The 20443-nt window shown below is 38.7% G+C and overlaps 1 long non-coding RNA gene across 4 annotated transcripts in view; it reads right to left on the bottom strand.

Moving 5' to 3' along the window:
- LOC141276382 (uncharacterized) overlaps positions 1 to 20443 on the bottom strand; it is an 84931-nt gene that overhangs the window by 28272 nt on the left and 36216 nt on the right. For 2 of the 4 annotated variants that reach the window (XR_012325874.1, XR_012325876.1), the window contains exon 4: positions 17935 to 18017. This is a non-coding gene — a long non-coding RNA (uncharacterized lncRNA). Of the gene's footprint in view, positions 1 to 17649; positions 17684 to 17934; positions 18018 to 20443 lie in introns of those variants that run through there. The other 2 variants (XR_012325877.1, XR_012325875.1) reach the window with 2 other exon arrangements.

The raw sequence follows: 20443 nt of genomic DNA, 5'->3' as shown, positions 1-20443 counted from the left end.
CAAATGTCAGTCTTCTTGGGCAAAAGATGCAGTAAAGAGGTTACAAGAAGAAACAGAAATGTCACTCCAATGCCACCCCCATTCTGCTGGGAGGAAAGTGGATGTCTCCTTCTAGAAAAACATGAATTAACAAAATACAATTTCTCTAACAAAGACCAACAGAGTTTACCTCTAGGATATGCCCATGGTCATATCAGCCCAGCACTCTGATTCTGGTGGGTATCGCCAGAGGAGAAAAAGTGATGGGCAAGCTTGGCTTTGTCCTTGATCATATCCACAACGTGTAGGGGAGATACGCACCAAAAACAAAACAAAAGTGAAAACAACAAAAACAAAAGTAAATTGGAAGATTTATTAGACATCTTTCATCCAGTTTTAAAAAATGACCACAGCCTTTATGCCAGGTGTAAGCAAGTTGCTTCCCCCAACCCCTTAGGGTGAAGCCTGGTCTTGCCCGTGGGGACTCACCCAGCTCCAACACAGGACAAACCCAATTCCTGCCTCACAGCGTCAGGCCCACTCCTTCCTTTTTTGTATGTGCCTATGTCTTACCAGCACTATTTTATGATTCAGTTCAATGCTTTTAAGGGGAAGATAAAACAAAAATAACGTAACATCAAATATCAAACCCTGAGGCGCATCAATGTAAGCATTGAGCAGCCTGTAAATATACATGGGAATGTGAGCCTGGGGAGGATGGGGATGCTGAGAAATGTTCACCAAGAATAAAACCGGGGCAGGCTCAGACAAGGTTTCAATGCTTTGAAAGTGTCCATGAAGACATGCAGGGGTCTCTCCTCTTACCATCCTCCTAGTCCCAACAATTTCTCAGTGACTGTTTCTCACTGCTCATCACCTTAGTGATTAATGGCTCTTCCATCTAAACCAAATTGAACATCGGCCATGTTTAAAAAAAACAAACAAAATCTAAACTTCCTAGCTTCTCCAACAAATGCAAACATTAAGAGAGGCTTCCAGATTTCTCTCTCCTCCTTAACTACCTTCCTAGATCCTCACTCTGTGAGAGCACCTATCGAAATCCTCAGCATCTCAATAGATAAACACAGCAACCCAGGGCAAACAAAAGCCCTGCCCTCCCTCCATGAATTGATGAATCTAGACTGGAGAGTCCAACATATTCACTCGATGAAGCTTTCAGTTAAGAACCAACAAGAAAGCTGAAGATGAACTCAAATATTAGAGAAATGAGAAACCTGTCATGTATTAAGCAAATATTTCCAATGCAAAATTCACCATGTGAAAATGAATGAAAATCTAAATGCTGCAAGATGAACTAGAAGCAGATGAATTCAAAAGAGAAAGCATGTACACTAAAAAAAAAACAAAAAAAAAAGTTTAAAAGTGGGGCAGGAGGGGCACTTTACTTCTCTTCTACTAGTTGATAATAGTATCTGTTCACAATAATACTTTGATGGTTTGACCCTCTCAAGAGATGACCAAATGGAATTTTGATTTGATTCAGGATATATTTTAGATGTTTTATATCTTTGGATTTTGAATATATTTCAATCCAGGTCCCATTCAAACTGGTTCCCTGGTTGGTTAAAACAGACACAAAAGACAAATAGGTTTTATTTCTTTTGGAGGAAAAGTATATATTTAGGGTTCATTTATAAACTCAACAAATTAATAGGGTTAGTTCAGGCATTCAGGACGTAACCCACGGTTTCATTTAAGGTCAACTTCTACATAAGATTTAAAACTTAGAAAACTGTGGCCATATTTTATGGATGTTTTATTTCTTGACCTCACATTCGCCTCATATGACGGCGGCACACCCTTTTATAGGAGACAATAGGTCATTTTTATTTCTCCACATAAAAGTTGCATGACTTTTTTTTACCATAATGCTTTATTTACACCTCCCAATTATGATACACAACACTGGAATTGTTGTATTTTATCCAAGAACGATTTGTAGCACACAGAGGTAGGAGCTGACAGTTTAACTTATTTCTTTTCCAAAACCCTCACATCACTGCTTTCTCAGTTGTAGTTCCATAAGTGTCATGTATCAGTAACTTTTTAAATATACCATATTTCTTCTTATGATGGCCACCTTACTCTACTCCTTAAATCCCTAGTTAGGGATAGTAAAGCTGACACAAAAATTACCACCATTCACCATTGCATTATAACAAAGATAAGATACACAGCCACATTTATTGATTGATTGATTGATTTTGCTTTTTTTCTTAAAATTATAGGCATTGCCAGACAGGGTTTTAAACAGAAAAACATAATATGACACAAAATTCTGAGGTTTAGAAAAATACTATTCTGAGCAGAATTTCTCTTCATGTCTATTATGACATATGTGAGGGTGCTTTTCTTTCAGGATCCTGGATAGCATTTCTGTCCTAGGGCATTTACCTTGTCCACATGTTCCTAGTTTATCAAAGGAAGGATTTACGCAGCTCTGAAAGGCACCACTAGTGCATTATTGCTTGGCTGCTTTCACATATAGCATGGAGATGGTAGCCATAAACCATGGAGGAGAGAGCAATTCTTCACAACAGTCCTTTAGGTGGGTAAAAACCACTCCTGGCTAACTCCACCCTAGATTACAGCACATGTCATGGCACAAATTCAAAAGCACAGGATCACAACTCATAAACAGTGACACACGTCCAGGGTATGCATATGCTGATTGCTCTAAGTTCCTCTGAAGGGATCTTCAGGTCCTGTCTTTCTCCCCAGTTTCACTGATGATTTCCTGAAGTTCTAAAAGACTACATATCTCCTATGTGATTAATAATTATCCCTGATCCTCACTCCATCCTTGAGTCTCACCCTCATTCTTGACACCCACCCATTGTTCAAACACGTCCTGAGGTTCCCTCCAAATGGATGCTGGTTTTGCCCAATGACTGACAACTTTTAAAAGGTGAAAGTTTAGTGGTTTGTTTTTCAGAGTATATCCAAATATGCCCATATTAAAAATGACTGAATTAAACTATCCCTACAACATGTCAAAATAAACATGTTCCTGGATGCAGCTGGGAATTCTAATCTTGCCTAATACTCACCGGGACCTTGTACCATGGTAACTCACCCAGATCTTTCACAAAGCTCTCCCTCTCCTCCAGAATAATTCTCACCATCCTCTATCAAAACTCACCCATCATTGGTTACATCTACTTGAGGCCCAGTGCTGTGGTGATATAAGATATGATTGGAGCTGATATGTGTGTGTGGTTAGTAGGGAAATGCAAAGGAGGGATCATTTTTAATCACCAACTTTGCCCTTTGCAAACATTAAATAATTTACTATACACACACATAAAAATGTAAGGTATTATGGTACTCATTTTACAGATGAGAAAACTGAGGCCAGGATATTCATATCCATTCCCATATTCACTCATTTAATAAATGAGAGAGCCAGAATTAAATGTAGTTTTGTCTGATTCTAATATCTATGTCCTTTGTACTACATTATGCTAATTAATCCATTAATATTCTCAAAGAACATTTGCATTTTATCCAAAGCTTTAACATTTTAAAGAACATGAGTGGGCTCCATAAGAGAAAGAGAAGGTTAAGAGAAAGAAATGTCTTTCCCCAGAGAACCAAGATGAACTTCCCATCAGGCCAACAGTAGGAGCAGAATATGAATGGCCCTCTATCAGCCTCATTCAGATTGCCTTCAGTGACGTTCCAACACATGTCTCTCTGGTTCATTCAAGGGTTGGAGGACAATGAGTCTAAGACTGCTGGCTGACTACCAATAAACTTTCTCTCCTCTCTAATAGTAATAGAATTTTGGGTTTTTTAAAAAGCTCAGTTCATGTCTGCCCAGAGGAAGAAAAAAAAAAAACAACAACTGTTTCTCAGGCTTCTTTGCAATTATATGGGGCCAGAGACCTAAGTACTGCCTGATTAGGCCTAAAAAAATGATGTCACACCTCTAGAGACCAGTTGATATGTACCCCTTGCCCCAGCATTTCCTCCTTTCTGTAGACTGGAATGTAAACCTGATGGCTGAAGTTGGGCAGCCATCTTGGTCCATTGGTTGACACTAGGAAGAGAAAGCACAAAAAAGTGCATCAACAAGTTGAGGGAGCCTGGCTTGCTCACAACTTGTAGAGCAGAGGCACCATAACTTAGACTGCCTGCATGCCTGCATACTTCCATCTCAAAGAAAAATAAACTTCTAGCTTACTTAGTTTGGATGACCTTTTTCAACAGATGAAACTAACAAAGAGGATTGATACTAAATGTTCCCCAGTCTTGTGGGCTTTGTGAAAAATGATCTAGCCTAAGAGAGAGCAATTTTGTTCAATAAACTCTATCTTTGAATATGAAGATTCCAAAAAACGTTAATGAGGAGGAAAAAATTACAAAAATAATGAAATGAAATTACCTCATAGTGGCCTTTTTTTCCATTCTTAATGCAACCAGCATAATCTGAATACTGTTGTGTCATTCCCCATAACCAATGTATTAGCATAAATAGAACATTCAAGTGTATGTAATAATTATTCAATTATAATGATCAAAGGGAAGAGGCTGCTGAAAACCATCTCCGGTGCTGAATTCCTGCCTAAGAAAATATCATTACATTTTAAGAAAAGAGACCAATCTTGATGCCATTAACAGAAGTGTGCTATATTCAGAACTGTGTATCTACGTTCCTTAATAAGAAAGAATAAAACATCATTTTACCTTCTTAAGGGACAGAGAGAGATGGAATATTCCATCATCTCTGAGAGTTTTGTAACTATGACCACAAATCATTAACTTTAGGGGGATTTAGAAACAGATCTGGAGGCCTGACCCTAGGGTCAGAAGGTGAGATTACCTGGTTGGACCAGATTTAAAGTTCCCAAAGATGATGAGGCTGTATCTACTGTATGTCTCTGCAGTTATATTTGGAACCAAGCCCAGAAGCCATGGTTCTTCATCCTCTGGGAATATTCCTTTGCCTCAGAAAGGTGTTGATTACAAGAAACTAAGAACAATGTACATTTTTGAAACATCATGAAAGCCTCTCTTTCAGATCATGGTCCAGACGGTACAAAATCACCTAGGAAGCAACACTCTATCACTATTCCATACACCTTCTGTTGCAGACATGTGGGGAAGCAAAGTTGTGAGCTGCTCCAGGATTTCCCTGAAGCCAAAAATCTGTGCATTTCTTCTCTGGGCAGATTTTCAGCTGCTGTAGCCCAATTTAGGGAAGGCAGCTGTTGGCACATTTGGCCACACACCTAAATGGGAGTCTCTGGCACTCTGAACTAAAAAGTGACATTGCTGAGACAGCAGGAGAGAGTACACAAAAATGGGGGCCTTGGTAAGGACTAGGAAAATCAAAGCAGTTTTTCTAGATTTTTTTTTTTTGAAAACTGTTGGCTAAGCCTAAAATCAGAAACAATCTTCTGAACAAGTGCTTCAGTGCTTGCATTTTGGAAGGGCAAGCTTCTGAAAGCATGTTAAGAGGCAGAAATAGATAATTCCATTGGCTCCTCCTTAAAAAAACTTAGAAAACATTTAATTTCAAGATACCTGCCCAGAGAAAACCATAATTCAAAAAGACACATGCACCTGAATGTTCATTGCAGCACTATTTACAATAACCAGGTCATGGAAGCAACCTAAATGCCCATAAACAGACGAATGGATGAAGAAGATGTGGTACATATATACAATAGAATATTACCCAGCCATAAAAAGGAATGAAATTAGGTCATTTGTAGAGACGTGGATGGATCTAGAGACTGCCATACAGAATGAAGTAGATCAGAAAGAAAAAAACAAATATCATATATTAATGCATATATGTGGAACCTAGAAAAATGGTACAGATGAACCGGTTTGCAGGGCAGAAATAGAAACACAGATGTAGAGAACAAATGTATGGACACCAAGGGGGGAAAGTGGTGGTGGGTGAGTGGAAGATGAATTGGGAGATTAGGATTGACATATATACACTAATATGTATAAAATAGATAACTAGTAAGAAACTGTTGTATAAAAAACTAAATTAAATAAAATTCAAAAATTCAAAAAAAAAAAAAAAAAGATGCCTGGAAAACTTACCACCATTTCCAGTAGGAAGTTTTAGAGGATTGTCTGTTGAAAAGAACTGAGAGAAGATGACATTAAAAGGAATAAATAGTAAATTGGAAACCATTTACAGTCAGAAAGAAACACTAGAAAGCAGGTTTTTGGAAGAGGAGGCACAGAAGAAACAGAGAGAAAAGGAAATTACCTCCTTGACTCAGGCAATAATGAGGGTTAAAAACCTTATATAGAGAACCATGAAAATTGGTCAGGGAGAAATAATCACCAATTCATAAGCATTCTGGAAGACAGTTAAAGAGAAGATATGGAGGAAATAAATAATAGAAAACTTCACCACAATTATTCTTTAAAATTAAACAGGGAAGGAAGAAATCATTATTTAAAAGACTTTCAGAACACGTATGAAATACAGATGATGTCAGACAAGTAATGTTTAAATTCTTGAATTAAAAATACAAATAATATTTTTTCAGAAGCATAAAAAAGAAGGATATGTGGTATTATGGATAATTTTTTTTTAGTTCAAAAATTATTCTGTCTAAAAACAGTCTCTCTTAGGTGGATGGGGAGAAGGAGAAATATAAACCAATCCTCATAGAACAAAATCTTAGAAATAGGTGCAAAGGCTTAGGAGAAATCTTTACCTAAATCTGTGTTATTAATTAAATAAAAATAAAATTATTTTCAAAGCTCAAGAATTATTTCTAAAAAAAATGGTATAAAGTAAGCATGCTGGCTATTTGATGTAATAAATAAGAAAATGTTTCTAAAAGAAATTAACAATATGAAATTTAGTGTCTACAAATACAGGATCTTGTCCTTAGATCCAAAATTCAAGTGCACAGGTACAAGGGAAACATGATTTAGCATCTGAAAAAGAGGGGGAGAGGGGATAAAGAAAACTTTAGAGGTTTTAATGAATAAGGGCTGTGATTCTCCTCTGCTCTGCTCTGAGCTTGATCAAACCATACCTGTAATATTGGGTTCAAATCTAGAGATGACACTTAAAGAAGATATGATGAGCAGAATAAGGTGATGGAGGCCTGGAACTTTTGTCAAATGAGGAGGTGATGAAGCAGGGTGAGGGTGATGACTGAAATGGAGAAGAAATCTACGGGAGAGAAAATGGTTATAATCAAGATCTGAAGGGTGGAAAGGACAGGTGATCGATTGTTTCCTCACAGGATATACTTTCAATATCAGTGAGTGTACTGACCCCTGGGGTTGTAGTTTCCCCATCCCTGGGGCTGTTCAAACAGATGCTGAGAGATATTTTCAGGATATTGGAGGGGGAATTAAACATAGAGCAGATCACTGGACTACCTGGCTTTCAAGATTTCTTCCAACTCTGAGATTTTCTAATTTTACAATTGGGATGACATTAATTTATTGAGTGAACGTCTCTGCAAGACCTTCATAATGGAACTGTATTAATAGACAAAAAGTTGGTTACACACATAGAAAAATAGAAGTTACCACCCTGCAGCCCATTCCTTAGGGATGGCTGCTGTGCTTCCTTTCATTTCCTAGGATTCTGTTGTAATCAAGCATTCCTCAGTGATATCTTTCTAATGGCCTTGGGGCTAATCATCAGAAAATAACATAGCAGTGTGTATAGAACTGCAGAATCAAAGGGAAGCAATTGATGAATCTTACCTAGGGGATTTAATGCCCAGCTTCTGCTTGTGAAAACACATCCTAGTGAGGTTAGCAATAAATATTGGCATAAAGCTTGTACTGAAGGAAAAGATGACTCTAAGGTCATATGGACCCAACAAAAATATTTCCAAGAATCAAAGAAACATTACAAGTGTGTCTTAAATTTACAAAACCCAAATCTAAATAGGTAAACTGACAATACAATAAATTTGAAAAGAATAAGGAGCTGTAATTATTCACTTAAAAAGTTTAACAACAAGTTCCCATTTCATCAAGGTTAAGAATGCTCCTCATCAAATATAGGGAACCTCAACTTGCAGGCTAGAGTCTACCTTGGATCTCATGTCATCTCATATGCAGAATTTTCCATCATGCCCATCTTTGGAAACTTTCAATATCACTTGATAGCCACATAATTCCAAAATTTTTTTTAACATCTTTATTGGGGTATAATTGCTTTACAATGGTGTGTTAGTTTCTGCTTTATAACAAAGTGAATCAGTCATACATAAACATATGTTCCCATATGTCTTCCCTCTTGCGTCTCCCTCCCTCCCACCCTCCCTATCCCACCCCTCCAGGCTGTCACAAAGCACCAAGCCAATATCTCTGTGCCATGCTGCTGCTTCCCACTAGCTATCTACCTTACTACGTTTGTTAGTGTGTATATGTCCATGACTCTCTCGTGCCCTGTCACAGCTCACCCTTCCCCCTCCCCATAACCTCAAGTCCGTTCTCTAGGATGTCTGCATCTTTATTCCTGCCTTACCCCTAGGTTCTTCATGACATTTTTTTTCTTAAATTCCATATATATGTGTTAGTATACAGTATTTGTCTTTTTCTTTCTGACTTACTTCACTCTGTATGACAGACTCTAGGTCTATCCACCTCATTATAAATAGCTCAATTTCGTTTCTTTTTATGGCTGAGTAATATTCCATTGTATATATGTGCCACATCTTCTTTATCCAAAAATTTACAAGAATCTTTCACCACTCACAAAGATTAAATCAAAATGGATTAAAGACTTAAATGTAAGACCTGAAACCATAAAAGTCCTAGAAGAAAGCATAGGGAAAAAATCTCCTTGACATTGGTACTGGCAATGAATTTATGGATATAACAGCACAAGCAACAAAAGCAAAAATAAGTAAGTGGGACTACATCCAACTAAAAAGCTTCTGTGTGGCAAAAGAAACAATCAAGAGAATGAAAATGCAACTAATGGAATGGAAGAAAACATTTGTAAACAATTCATCTGATATATCTAAAATATATAAGAAATTCATGTAGCAAAAAAGCAAGTAATCTGATTTTAAGATGGTCAAAGGACCTGAATAGACATTTTTCCTAAGATACTATTCAAGTGGCCAACAGATACATGAAAAGATGCTCAATATTACTAATCGTCATGGAAATGCAAATCAAAACCATAATGAGATATCACTTTAGACCTGTTAGAATGACTATTACCAAAAAGACAAGAGACAACAAGTGCTGGGAAACATATGGAGAAAAGGGAACACTTGTGTACTGTTGGTGGAAATGAAAATTGTTGCACCTACTGTGGAAAACAGTATAGAGTTTCCTCAAAAAATTAAAAATAGAACTACCATATGATCCAGAAACTCCACTTTTGGGTATATATCCAAAAGAAATGAAATCACTATCTCAAAAAGATATCTGCACTTCCATGTTTATTGCAGCACTATTTAAAATAGCCGAGACATGAAAACAACATAAGTGTCCATCAATGGATGAATGGATAAAGAAAATGTGGTGTACATACAGAATGGAATATTATTTAGCCATAAAAAAGAAGGAAATTCTACCATTTGTGACAACATGGATGAAACTTGAGGAGATTATGCTAAGTGAAATATCAGACAGAGAAATCAAATATTATATAATCTCCATATATATGGAGGGGGGAAAAAAGAACTCATAAAAACAGAGAACAGATTGGTGGTTGCTAGGTGGTGGAGAGTGGGAGTGGGAGAAATGTGTGAAGATGGTCAAAGGATACAAATTTCCAGTTATAAGAGGAGTAAGTTCTGGGGATATAATGTAATGTACAACATGGTAACCATAGTTAACAAACCTCTATTATATGTTTGAAAGTTGCTAAGAGAATAAATCTTAAAAATTCTCACCACACACACACACACACACAAATTATAACTGTGTAAGGTGACGAATGTGTTAACTCACCTTATGGTGGTAAGCACTGTACAATATATGTGTATAGCAAATCAAAACCATCACATTGTACACCTTAAACCTACTCCATGTTATAGGTCAATTGTATCTCAATAAAGCTGGAAAAAATATTTTTAATTTACAAGAGAAGCTATAGTATCATGAAAGTGATCTTCTCTGTAAAATGAGAGGAAATATTTACCACTAATATAAAAATTTTTGAAATGAATTGTGCTTAAACGATTTCAAGATTTTCTGTGCTAGGCTTTAGATAAAAATGGAAGACAGAGAGACAGATGATAGATAGATAGATAGATAGAAAGATAGACAGATAGATAGATAGATAGATAGGTAATACATACATACATATATATAGATAGATGATAGATAGATCCTGCTTGAGTTTGTGTTCATTAATTAATATTATATAATTACATAGCAATATACACAAACTCCAGAGAGACTAGGTTCTCCTCAGTTTTCCTAGTTTTGATAACTAAGGATACAGCTAAGAAAAAATAGTAATAACATTCTCCACTTCTAAATTTAGTATATATCCATTTTGGGGGGCAGGAATCTTCTAAGTACTTGCTAATTTCAGCCACAGGGTAAACAGGCCCTCTGAGCAGAGGATTTTGGGGGGAATCCTCTAGCTGAGGGTCAATCAGAGGATGTGACCTGCCCCAGAAAGGACCACCTGTGCCCAAGAAGCAATTTGGGTGTGAACCACTTATCAGCAACCAGTCACATTAGCCCACAGACAAATAACTAGATTAATGCTAAGGATGAGCACAGGAGAGGGGAGTAAACTTGCTGTGTAAGTAAGGACCTCAGCCTCCTCTTGAAAGCAGGACACTGTGGGGCTCCTGGGCAGGAAGGCTTTCAAACAGTTGCTAATCAAGGAAAGGAGCAGATGCATAGACAAGGGAGGAGCAGCCAAGAAACAATACTGTAACCTTGGGGCAGGGGCAGGATTTCACCTCAAGGGATACACATAACAATGTCTTTAAGCTCTTCTGAAGAACTAAAACACCCACAGAACGGAAGATGTTCCAGAGAGGAGGTCAGTTTGATAAACTTGAAGCTCATCAGGAGACCACCTGAGGCCAGATTAAAAAGTGTAGGAGGAGACCTTCAAGATGGCAGAGGAGTAAGACATGGAGATCACCTTCCTCCTCACAAATACATCAAAAATACATCTACATGTGGAACAACCCCTACAAAACACCTACTGAAAGCTGGCAGAAGACCTCAGACCTCCCAAAAGGCAAGACACTCTCCACATACCTGGGTAGGGCAAAAGAAAAAAGAATAAACAGAGACAAAAGAATAGGGATGGGACCTGTACCAGAGGGAGGGAGCCGTGAAGGAGGAAAGGTTTCCACACACTAGAAGCCCCTTAATGGGCGGAGACTGTGGATAGTGGAGGGGGGAAGCTTCGGAGCCATGGAGGAGAGCGCCACAACAGGGGTGCAGAGGGCAAAGCGGAGAGATTCCCACACACAGGATAAGTGTCAACCAGCACTCACCAGCTGAGAGGCTTGTCTCCTCACTTGCTGGGGCAGGCAGGGACTGGGAGTTGAGGCTCGGGCTTCGGTCAGATGCAGGGAGAGGACTGGGGTTGACTGCATGAAAACAGCTTGAAGGGGGCTAGTGCACCACAGCTAGCCAGGAGGGAGTCAGCGAAAAAGTCTGGAGCTGCTGAAGAGGCAAGAGACTTTTTCTTGCCTCTTTGTTTCCTGGTGTGTATGGAAAGCAGATTAAGAGCACCGATTAAAGGAGCTCCAGATACGGGTATGAGCTGCGGCAATCAGCACAGACCCCAGAGATGGGCATGAGACGCTAAGGCCACTGCTTCAGCCACCAAGAAGCCTGTGTGAAAGCACAGGTCACTATCCACACCTCCCCTCCTGGGAGCCTGTGCAGCCCGCCATTGCCAAGGTCCCATGATCCAGGGACAAATTCCCCGGGAAAACACAGGGTGTGCCATGGAAATAATTACTGCAGAGAAGAAAAAAGAGAAAATAATGAAAACAATTGAGGACAGTCTCAGAGAACTCTAGGACAACATTAAACGCACCAACATTCGAATTGTAGTGGTTCCAGAAGAAGGGAAAAAGAAAGTGCCTGAAAAAATATTTGTAAAGATTATAGTTGAAAACTTCCCTAATATGGGAAAGGAAATAGTTAATCAAGTCCACAAAGCACAGGGACTACCATATAAGATAAATCCAAGGAAAAGCACACCAAGACACATATAAATCAAATTAACAAAAATTAAATACAAAGAACAAATATTAAGAGCAGCAAGGGAAAAACAACAAATATAACACATAAAGGAATCCCCATAAACTTAACAGCTGATCTTTCAGCAGAAACTCTGCAAGACAGAAGGGAGTGGCAGGACATATTTAAAGTGATGAAGGAGAAAAACCTACAGCCAAGATTACTGTACCCAGCAAGGATCTCATTCAGATTTGATGGAGAAAGTAAAAAGTTTACAGAAAAGGAAAAGCTAAGAGAATTCAGCACCAACAAACCAGCTTTACAACAAACACTAAAGGAACTTCTCTAGGCAGGAAACACAAGAGAAGGAAAAGACCTACAATAATAAACCCAAAACAATTTTAAAAATGGTAATAGGGACATACATATAAATAATTACCTTAAATGTAAATGGACTAAATGCTCCAACTAAGACAAAGATTGGCGGAATGGATACAAAAACAAGACTTGTATGTATATTGTCTACAAGAGACTCAATTCAGGGCTTCCCTGGTGACGCAGTGGTTGAGAGTCCACCTGCCGATGCAGGGGACACAGGTTCGTGCCCCGGCCGGGAAGATCCCACATTCCGTGGAGCGGCTGGGACCATGAGCCATGGCTGCTGAGCCTGCGTGTCCAGATCCTGTGCTCCGCAACAGGAGAGGCAACAACAGTGAGAGGCCCGCATACTGCAAAAAAAAAAAAAAAAAAAAAAAAAAATAGAGACTCACTTCAGACCTAGGGACACCTACAGACTGAGAGTCAGGGGATGGAAAAAGATATTTCATGCAAAGGGACATCAAAAGAAAGCTGGAGTAGCAATTCTCATATCAGACAAAATAGACTTTAAAACAAAGACTATTACAAGAGACAAAAAAGGACACTACATAATGACCAAGGGATCAATCGAAGAAGATATAACAAATGTAAATAGTTATGTACCCAACATAGGAGCACCTCAATACATAAGGCAAATACTAACAGCCATAAAAGGGGAAATCAACAGTAACACATTCATAGTAGGGGACTTTAACACCCCACTTTAACCCATGGACAGATCATCCAAAATGAAAATAAATAAGGAAACACAAGCTTTAAATGATACATTAAACAAGATGGACTTAATTGATATTTATAGGACATTCCACCCCAAAACAACAGAATACACATTCTTCTCAAGTGCTCATGGAACATTCTCCAGGATAGACCATATTTTGGGCCACAAATCAAGCCTTGGTAAATTTAAGAAAATTGAAATTGTATCAAGTATCTTTTCCGACCACAATGCTATGACACTACATATCAATTACAGGAAAAAGTCTGTAAGAAATACAAACACATGGGGGCTAAACAACATGGTACTTAATAACCAAGAGATCGATGAAGAAATCAAAGAGGAAATCAAAAAATAACTAGAAACAATGAAAACACGATGACCCAAAACCTATGTGATGCAGCAAAAGCAGTTCTTAGAAGGGAAGTTTATAGCAATACAATCCTACCTTAAGAAACAAGAAACATCTCAAATAAACAACTTAACCTTACACCTAAAGCAATTAGAGAAAGAAGAAGAAAAACAATCCCGAAGGTAACAGAAGGGAGGGACTTATAAGGATCAGATCAGAAATAAATGAAAAAGAAATGAAGGAAATGAGAACAAAGATCAATAAAACCAAAAGCTGGTTCTATGAGAAGATAAACAAAATTGATAAACCATTAGCCAGACTTATCAAGAAAAAAAGGGAGAAGAGTCAAATCAATAGAATTAGAAATGAAAAAGGAGAAGTAACAATGGACATGGCAGAAATACAAAGGATCATGAGAGATTACTACAATCAACTATATGCCAATAAAAGGGACAACCTGGAAGAAATGGAAAAATTCGTAGAAATGCACAAACTTCTGAGACTGAACCAGGAAGAAATAGAAAATATGAACAGACCAATCACAAGCACTGAAATTGAAACTGTGATTAAAAATTTCCAACAAACAAAAGCCCAGGAACAGATGGCTTTACAGGCAAATTCTTACAAATATATACAGAAGAGCTAAGACCTATCCTTCTCAAACTCTTCCAAAATACAGCAGAGGGAGGAACACTCCCAAACTCGTTCTACGAGGCCACCATCACTCTGATACCAACACCAGAAAAAGATGTCACAAAGAAAGAAAACTACAGGCCAATATCACTGATGAACATAGATGCAAACATCCTCAACAAAATACTAGCAAACAGAATCCAACAGCACATTAAAAGGATCATACACCATGATCAAGTGGGGTTCATCTGAGGAACGCAAGGATTCTTCACTATACGCAAATCAATCAATGTGAAAAACCATATTAACAAATTGAAGGAGAAAAACCATATGATCATCCAACAGATACAGAGAAACCTTTTGAAAAAATTCAACACCAATTTATGATAAAAACCCTCCAGAATGTAGACATACAGGGAAATTTCCTCAACATAATAGAGGCCATATATGACAAACCCACAGCCAACATCATCCTTAATGGTGAAAAAGTGAAACCATTTCCACTAAGATCAAGAAGAAGACAAGGTTGCCCACTCTCACCACTATTATTCAACATAGTTTTGGAAGTTTTAGCCATAGCAATCACAGAAGAAAAAGAAATAAAAGGAATCCAAATTGGAAAAGAAGAAGTAAAGCTGTCACTGTTTGCAGATGACATGATACTATACATAGAGAATCCTAAAGATGCTACCAGAAAACTACTAGAGCTAATCAATGAATTTGGTAAAATAGCAGGATACCAAATTAATGCACAGAAATCTCCTGCATTCCTATACACTAATGATGAACAATCTGAAAGTGAAATTAAGAAAAAACTCCCATTTACCATTGCAACAAAAAGAATAAAATATCTAGGAATAAACCTACTTAATGAGACAAAAAACCTGTATGCAGAAAATTATAACATACTGATGAAAGGCATTAAGGATGATACAAATAGATGGAGATATATACCATGTTCTTGGATTGGAAGAATCAACAATATGAAAATGACTGTACTACCCAAAGCAATCTACAGATTCAATGCAGTCCCTATCAAACTACCACTGGAATTTTTCACAGAACTAGAACAAAAGGTTTCAAAATTTGTATGGAAAAACAAAAGACCCCAAATAGCCTAAGCAATCTTCAGAAAGAAATACAGAGCTAGAGGAATCAGGCTCCCTGACTTCAAACTATACTACGAAGTTACAGTAAACAAGACAGTATGGTACTGGCATAGAAACAGAAATATAGATCAATGGAACAGTATAGAAAGCCTAGAGATAAACCCACACACATATGGTCACCTTATCTTTGATAAAGGAGACAAGAATATACAGTGGAGAAAAGACAACCTCTTCAATAAGTGGTGCTTGGAAAACTAGACAGCTACATGTAAAAGAATGAAATTAGAACACTCCCTAACACCATACACAAAAGTAAACTCAAAATGGATTAAAGACCTAAATGTAAGGTCAGACACCATCAAACTCTTAGAGGAAAACATAGGCAGAACACTGTATGACATAAATCACAGCAAGATCCATTTTGACTCACCTCCTAGAGAAATGGAAATAAAAACAAAAATAAATGGGAACTAATGAAACTTAAAAGCTTTTGTACAGCAAAAGAAATCATAAACAAGACATAAAGACAACCTCAGAATGGGAGAAAATATTTGCAAATGAAACTACTGACAAAGGATTAATCTCCAAAATTTATAAGCAGCTCAATATCAAAAAAACAAACAACCCAATCCAAAAATGCGAAGAAGACCTAAATAGACATTTCTCCAAAGAAGACATACAGATTGCCAACAAACACATGAAAGGATGCTCAATATCACTAATCATTAGAGAGGTGCAAATCAAAACTACAATGAGGTATCACCTCACACCAGTCAGACTGGCCAACATCAAAAAATCTACAAACAATAAATGCTGGGGAGGGTGTGGAGAAAAGGGAAACCTCTTGCACCCGTGGTGGGAATATAAATTGATACAGCCACTATGGAGAGCAGTATGGAGGTTCCTTAAAAACTAAAAATAGAACTACTATATGACCCAGCAATCCCTCTACTAGGCATATACCCTGAGAAAACCATAATTCAAAAAGAGTCATGGACCACAATGTTCATTGCAGCTGTATTTACAATAGCCTGGACATGGAAGTAACCTAAGTGTCCATCGACAGATGAATGGATAAAGAAGATGTGGCACATATATACAATGGAATATTATTCAACCATAAAAAGAAACAAAATTGAGTTATTTGTAGTGAAGTGGATGGACTTAGAGTCTGTCATACAGAGTGAAGTAAGTCAGAAAGAGAAACACAAATACCATATGCTAACACATATATATGGAATCTAAAAAAAAAAGAAATTGGTTATGAAGAACCTAGGGGCAGGACAGGAATAAATATGCAGACGTAGAGAATGGACTTGTGGACACGGGGAGGGGGAAGTATAACCTGGGACGAAGTGAGAGAGTGGCATGGGCTTATATCTACTACCAAGCATAAAATAGGTAGCTAGTGGGAAGCAGCAGCATAGCACAGGGAGATCTGCTCAGTGCTATTTGACCACCTATAGGGGCGGGATAGGGAGGTTCGGAGGGAGACACAAGAGGGTGGAGATATGGGGATATATGTATATGTGTAGCTGATTCACTTATAAAGCAGAAACTAACACTCCATCGTAAGGCATTATACTCCAATAAAGATGTTTTAAAAATAATAAATAAATAAAAAGAAGTGTAGGCCCAGTGCACGCCCTGATCCTTATCAGCAACCCCGCCCTTGAACCATTGCTATAAAACTCACCAAACCTTCCCAGGTTGGGACGCATAGTTTCTGAGGGGCAGGAGCCCGTTGTGTCCCCCTTTGCCTGAAAAAGCAATAAAGCTATTCTTTTCTACTTCACCCAAACTCTATCCTTGAGATTTGATTCATCACTGGTGCACAGAGGCCGAGCTTTTGGCATCACTCTCTCCTTCATCTTCTGATCCAACTCCAAGAGCTAAGGAGGGAATGACTTTGATTTATGCATGAGAATGAAGTTTTAAAATAATCAGGACTGAGTCTCACAGAATTTACTTGAGGCTGCTTTGTTAACAAAAAGTATCTGAGAAATTAGGAAAGCAGACTGAGTCCATAACAATCTTTGCTATGAGGCAGAAAGGTTGGACAGTGCACAACTGGTAGCAGTTGTTTAGAAAAACAAAACTACTTCCTGTTTATACCCCCAATGAGGCGAGACTCTTCACTAAACTTGTGACATATGATGTATATTCAGAAAATTTCCTAAACAAGTATAAGCTTTGCCTCCCCTGCTGTTTCTCAGTCTAATGCTATATGTATCTAACTACATCTCTATAAAATAACTAAAAATAACTTACATTTGTATGATGTCTTCGATATCACATGGTTCTTTCACCTTTTTTTTTTTTTTAAATCTTACAACAGTAATTTTGGCAGTTAGAATTATACACCTAGAAAATAGTAGATCAGGGACTCATTCCCAAATCCCACAAAACTCAAATTTGGAGTTTCTGCTTACATCTCGAGCTGGTTTCCCCTCCCCAACTATCTGGTTTTGCGTTTTGGGGGTAGCTGATGAGACCCAGTGTGGTCACTTGCTGTGCATCTTCCCCCTCTCTGTTTCCTCTTCCACTGCTCCTTGGACTGTTTCCACCTCCTATTTTTCTTCCTCATCATTGCCCCTTCCCCGCCACACACACACCCGCTTCTGCTCACTTCATGTCTTATTCATCCTCATCGCAAAGAAAAGTCACTGAATCCAAATGCCATCATCAGTGGTGGGCCCTGCAGGAAACAAGCACAGAAGGAGTACTCAGCACTCAACAGAGGAAAGACTTGGTTCTAAAGGGAATAGTTCACAGCTATTGAGAGAATCAAGATTTTGGTAGGTTGTTTCTCCCCCACTTTGGTGAGAAGGATAAGCTTGGCAAATCAAAGCTGGCATTTCTTCTTTAGTGTCTGATTTAGGAGATTATACATTAGAGGAAAGCACTTGTAAAAGCATTATAGCATTATAGAAAAATAATTGGAATGCTTCATCTTTGCGTATCATAGCTTGTTAAAGTAGCTGTAGGGACTAGCCAGATTAATTAGAAAGAAGGAATATGCAATTTCTCTAGCTCAGCACTCTGATGGTCAGAGATATTCCTGTTCATCCTAGTAAATGTTAAGTCTAAAGATAAACCAAAGGAGTGAATTGAAGGAATTAGCCTAAAAAACGTGGCAGCTTCCTACCACTTACCCTCCAAAAAATGATCTATTCAGAATACGTAAGGAAGAAGTTGGGTTATAATGTTTCCGTTGTCCGCAATGCTGTATCCTACATAGTCAGGCATGGGAAGTGATGGAAAATAACATTTGTTGAGTGTGCTCTCTGAGCCAGACACTGAAATGGGAGCTTTATTAACGTCACATCTCTTAATTCTCCTCAAAACCCCATGAGTTTATCTTCATTTTCAGAGAATGAACTGACACTTGGAATTCAAACTCAGATCAGTCTTATTTCATAGGGCTGCACTTTTTTTCAGTTCTACCAGGTACCATCTGGGATGAAGGTCTTTATCAGTGATAATGGCAGAGATCATGCCACATATCTGTACCATTTTCTGTCCCTGGGCATTGTCCACTTCCTTTGTAGTTAAGTTGGGGCCACTGGACTTAGTTCTGGCCAACGGGAATGTAAGTGAAAAGGATGCACCTCTCCCTGTTGGAGACAACTAGAGTGGTTGTTTCCTCCATGTTACACTTCTCTTTGGAAACCACATGGCAGCATAAGGGAAGCAGGCCCTGGATGACTGAGTTGGCAGGTGGAAGAGGAACCAGTTAACCCATTCTTTTCCACTTCACCCAAAACTCTTTCTCCGAGATTTGATTCGTTACTAGGGCACAGAGGCTGAGTTTTCAGCATAACCTTTGCCACCCTTCAGATCATACATGAGCAGCTGCCCTCAGGTCCACACTTGTGACTTCACTGCCTTTCACAGGGAAGGCTGAGCTTCTCCTCTGAATGAGCCTTCCTGTGTGTTAGGCACATTGCCACTTTACTGGCTCTACATTGGGAAGACTCTCACCTATGAAAAACAGAAAAGAAACGTATCCCAAGTTCCTTTTAACTGTAGAATTATTCCTTCCCTCCCTCCTACGCCTCACAGACCAACAATCCCAGTGGAATCCCCCTGCCCCACATTGTTCTGAAATGCAGGTTCTGTGGACCTTAGGTCTTGGCTCCAAAGAGTTCAAACACTTAACTTATTTCACGGTAACAAAGGACAAGGAATGTGTCTGGGGGTGGGGGTAAATACTAAACTGAAAAGTAATAGAAGAAAAACAACATGAAGAATCTGGACTGCCTGAAGGCAGGATTAGAAAACTAGATGACTGAGCAGGAAAGAAGGCCACTGACAGCCAGGCTAACTACTTGACAACTTTGCCTCAGGCCAGCCCTTCCAGGAGACAGGGAATGTGTCTTCTTCCATTACTGTCAAACACTCAAATCACTTTTTAAGATGTCTCTCTAAAGATCACCATTTTTTGCCTCTTCATTACTTCATTTTTTGCTCACTCGTTCGGCCATGCACAATGTGAATGAAAGTACTATGGAAGATGCATTGTGTTAAGACTTCATGGTGGAGTCTGGCCGGCGCTAGCTGTTACACATAAGCCAAAGACCAGGTGCCGAGGTCTTTGGTAACAGCTGACCTAGAGGACAGGGATGTGGTTTCAGTCTTAAGTGTCCATCTCTGTGTTAGAGCAGGCAGATAACTAGATATGGGCAGAGAAACATGGGCACGGGCCAAACGGCAGGAAACCATACATCTTGTAAACAACGGGGTCCTGGGGCAGACAAGGAAAAGTAGAAACCTCCAGACTGACAGGAAAGCACACATTTTGGGGGGCAAGCGTCCTGGAGGCAGACAAAGAAAGGTGGGAAAAGGTTGGAATCTCTGGCACCCGAATGTAACCTTTTGCCCATTTTGCTCTCATTACGATAAAATTAGCCTTGCAGACAACAAGTTTCCATTATGCACCAACACCATGAAGCTTCTGATCAAGACTGAATAAGGACAAAAATCCCTCCTCTTCTCGGAAAGGTGGAGCTGGGATGAAAATCAGGGAATACGACCCCCAAAACTTTCCTTCCCCAGTGAATATTTTACCCACTTGTTTTCATACCCTCCATAACTGGCTTGCCAAAGAAACTCAGTGCAGCT

This window comes from Tursiops truncatus, chromosome 14, assembly GCF_011762595.2.
Source record: "Tursiops truncatus isolate mTurTru1 chromosome 14, mTurTru1.mat.Y, whole genome shotgun sequence".
NCBI lineage: Eukaryota > Metazoa > Chordata > Mammalia > Artiodactyla > Delphinidae > Tursiops > Tursiops truncatus.
The sequence above is the reverse complement of the archived record's forward strand: the minus strand, read 5'-3'. Positions and strand labels throughout refer to the sequence as shown.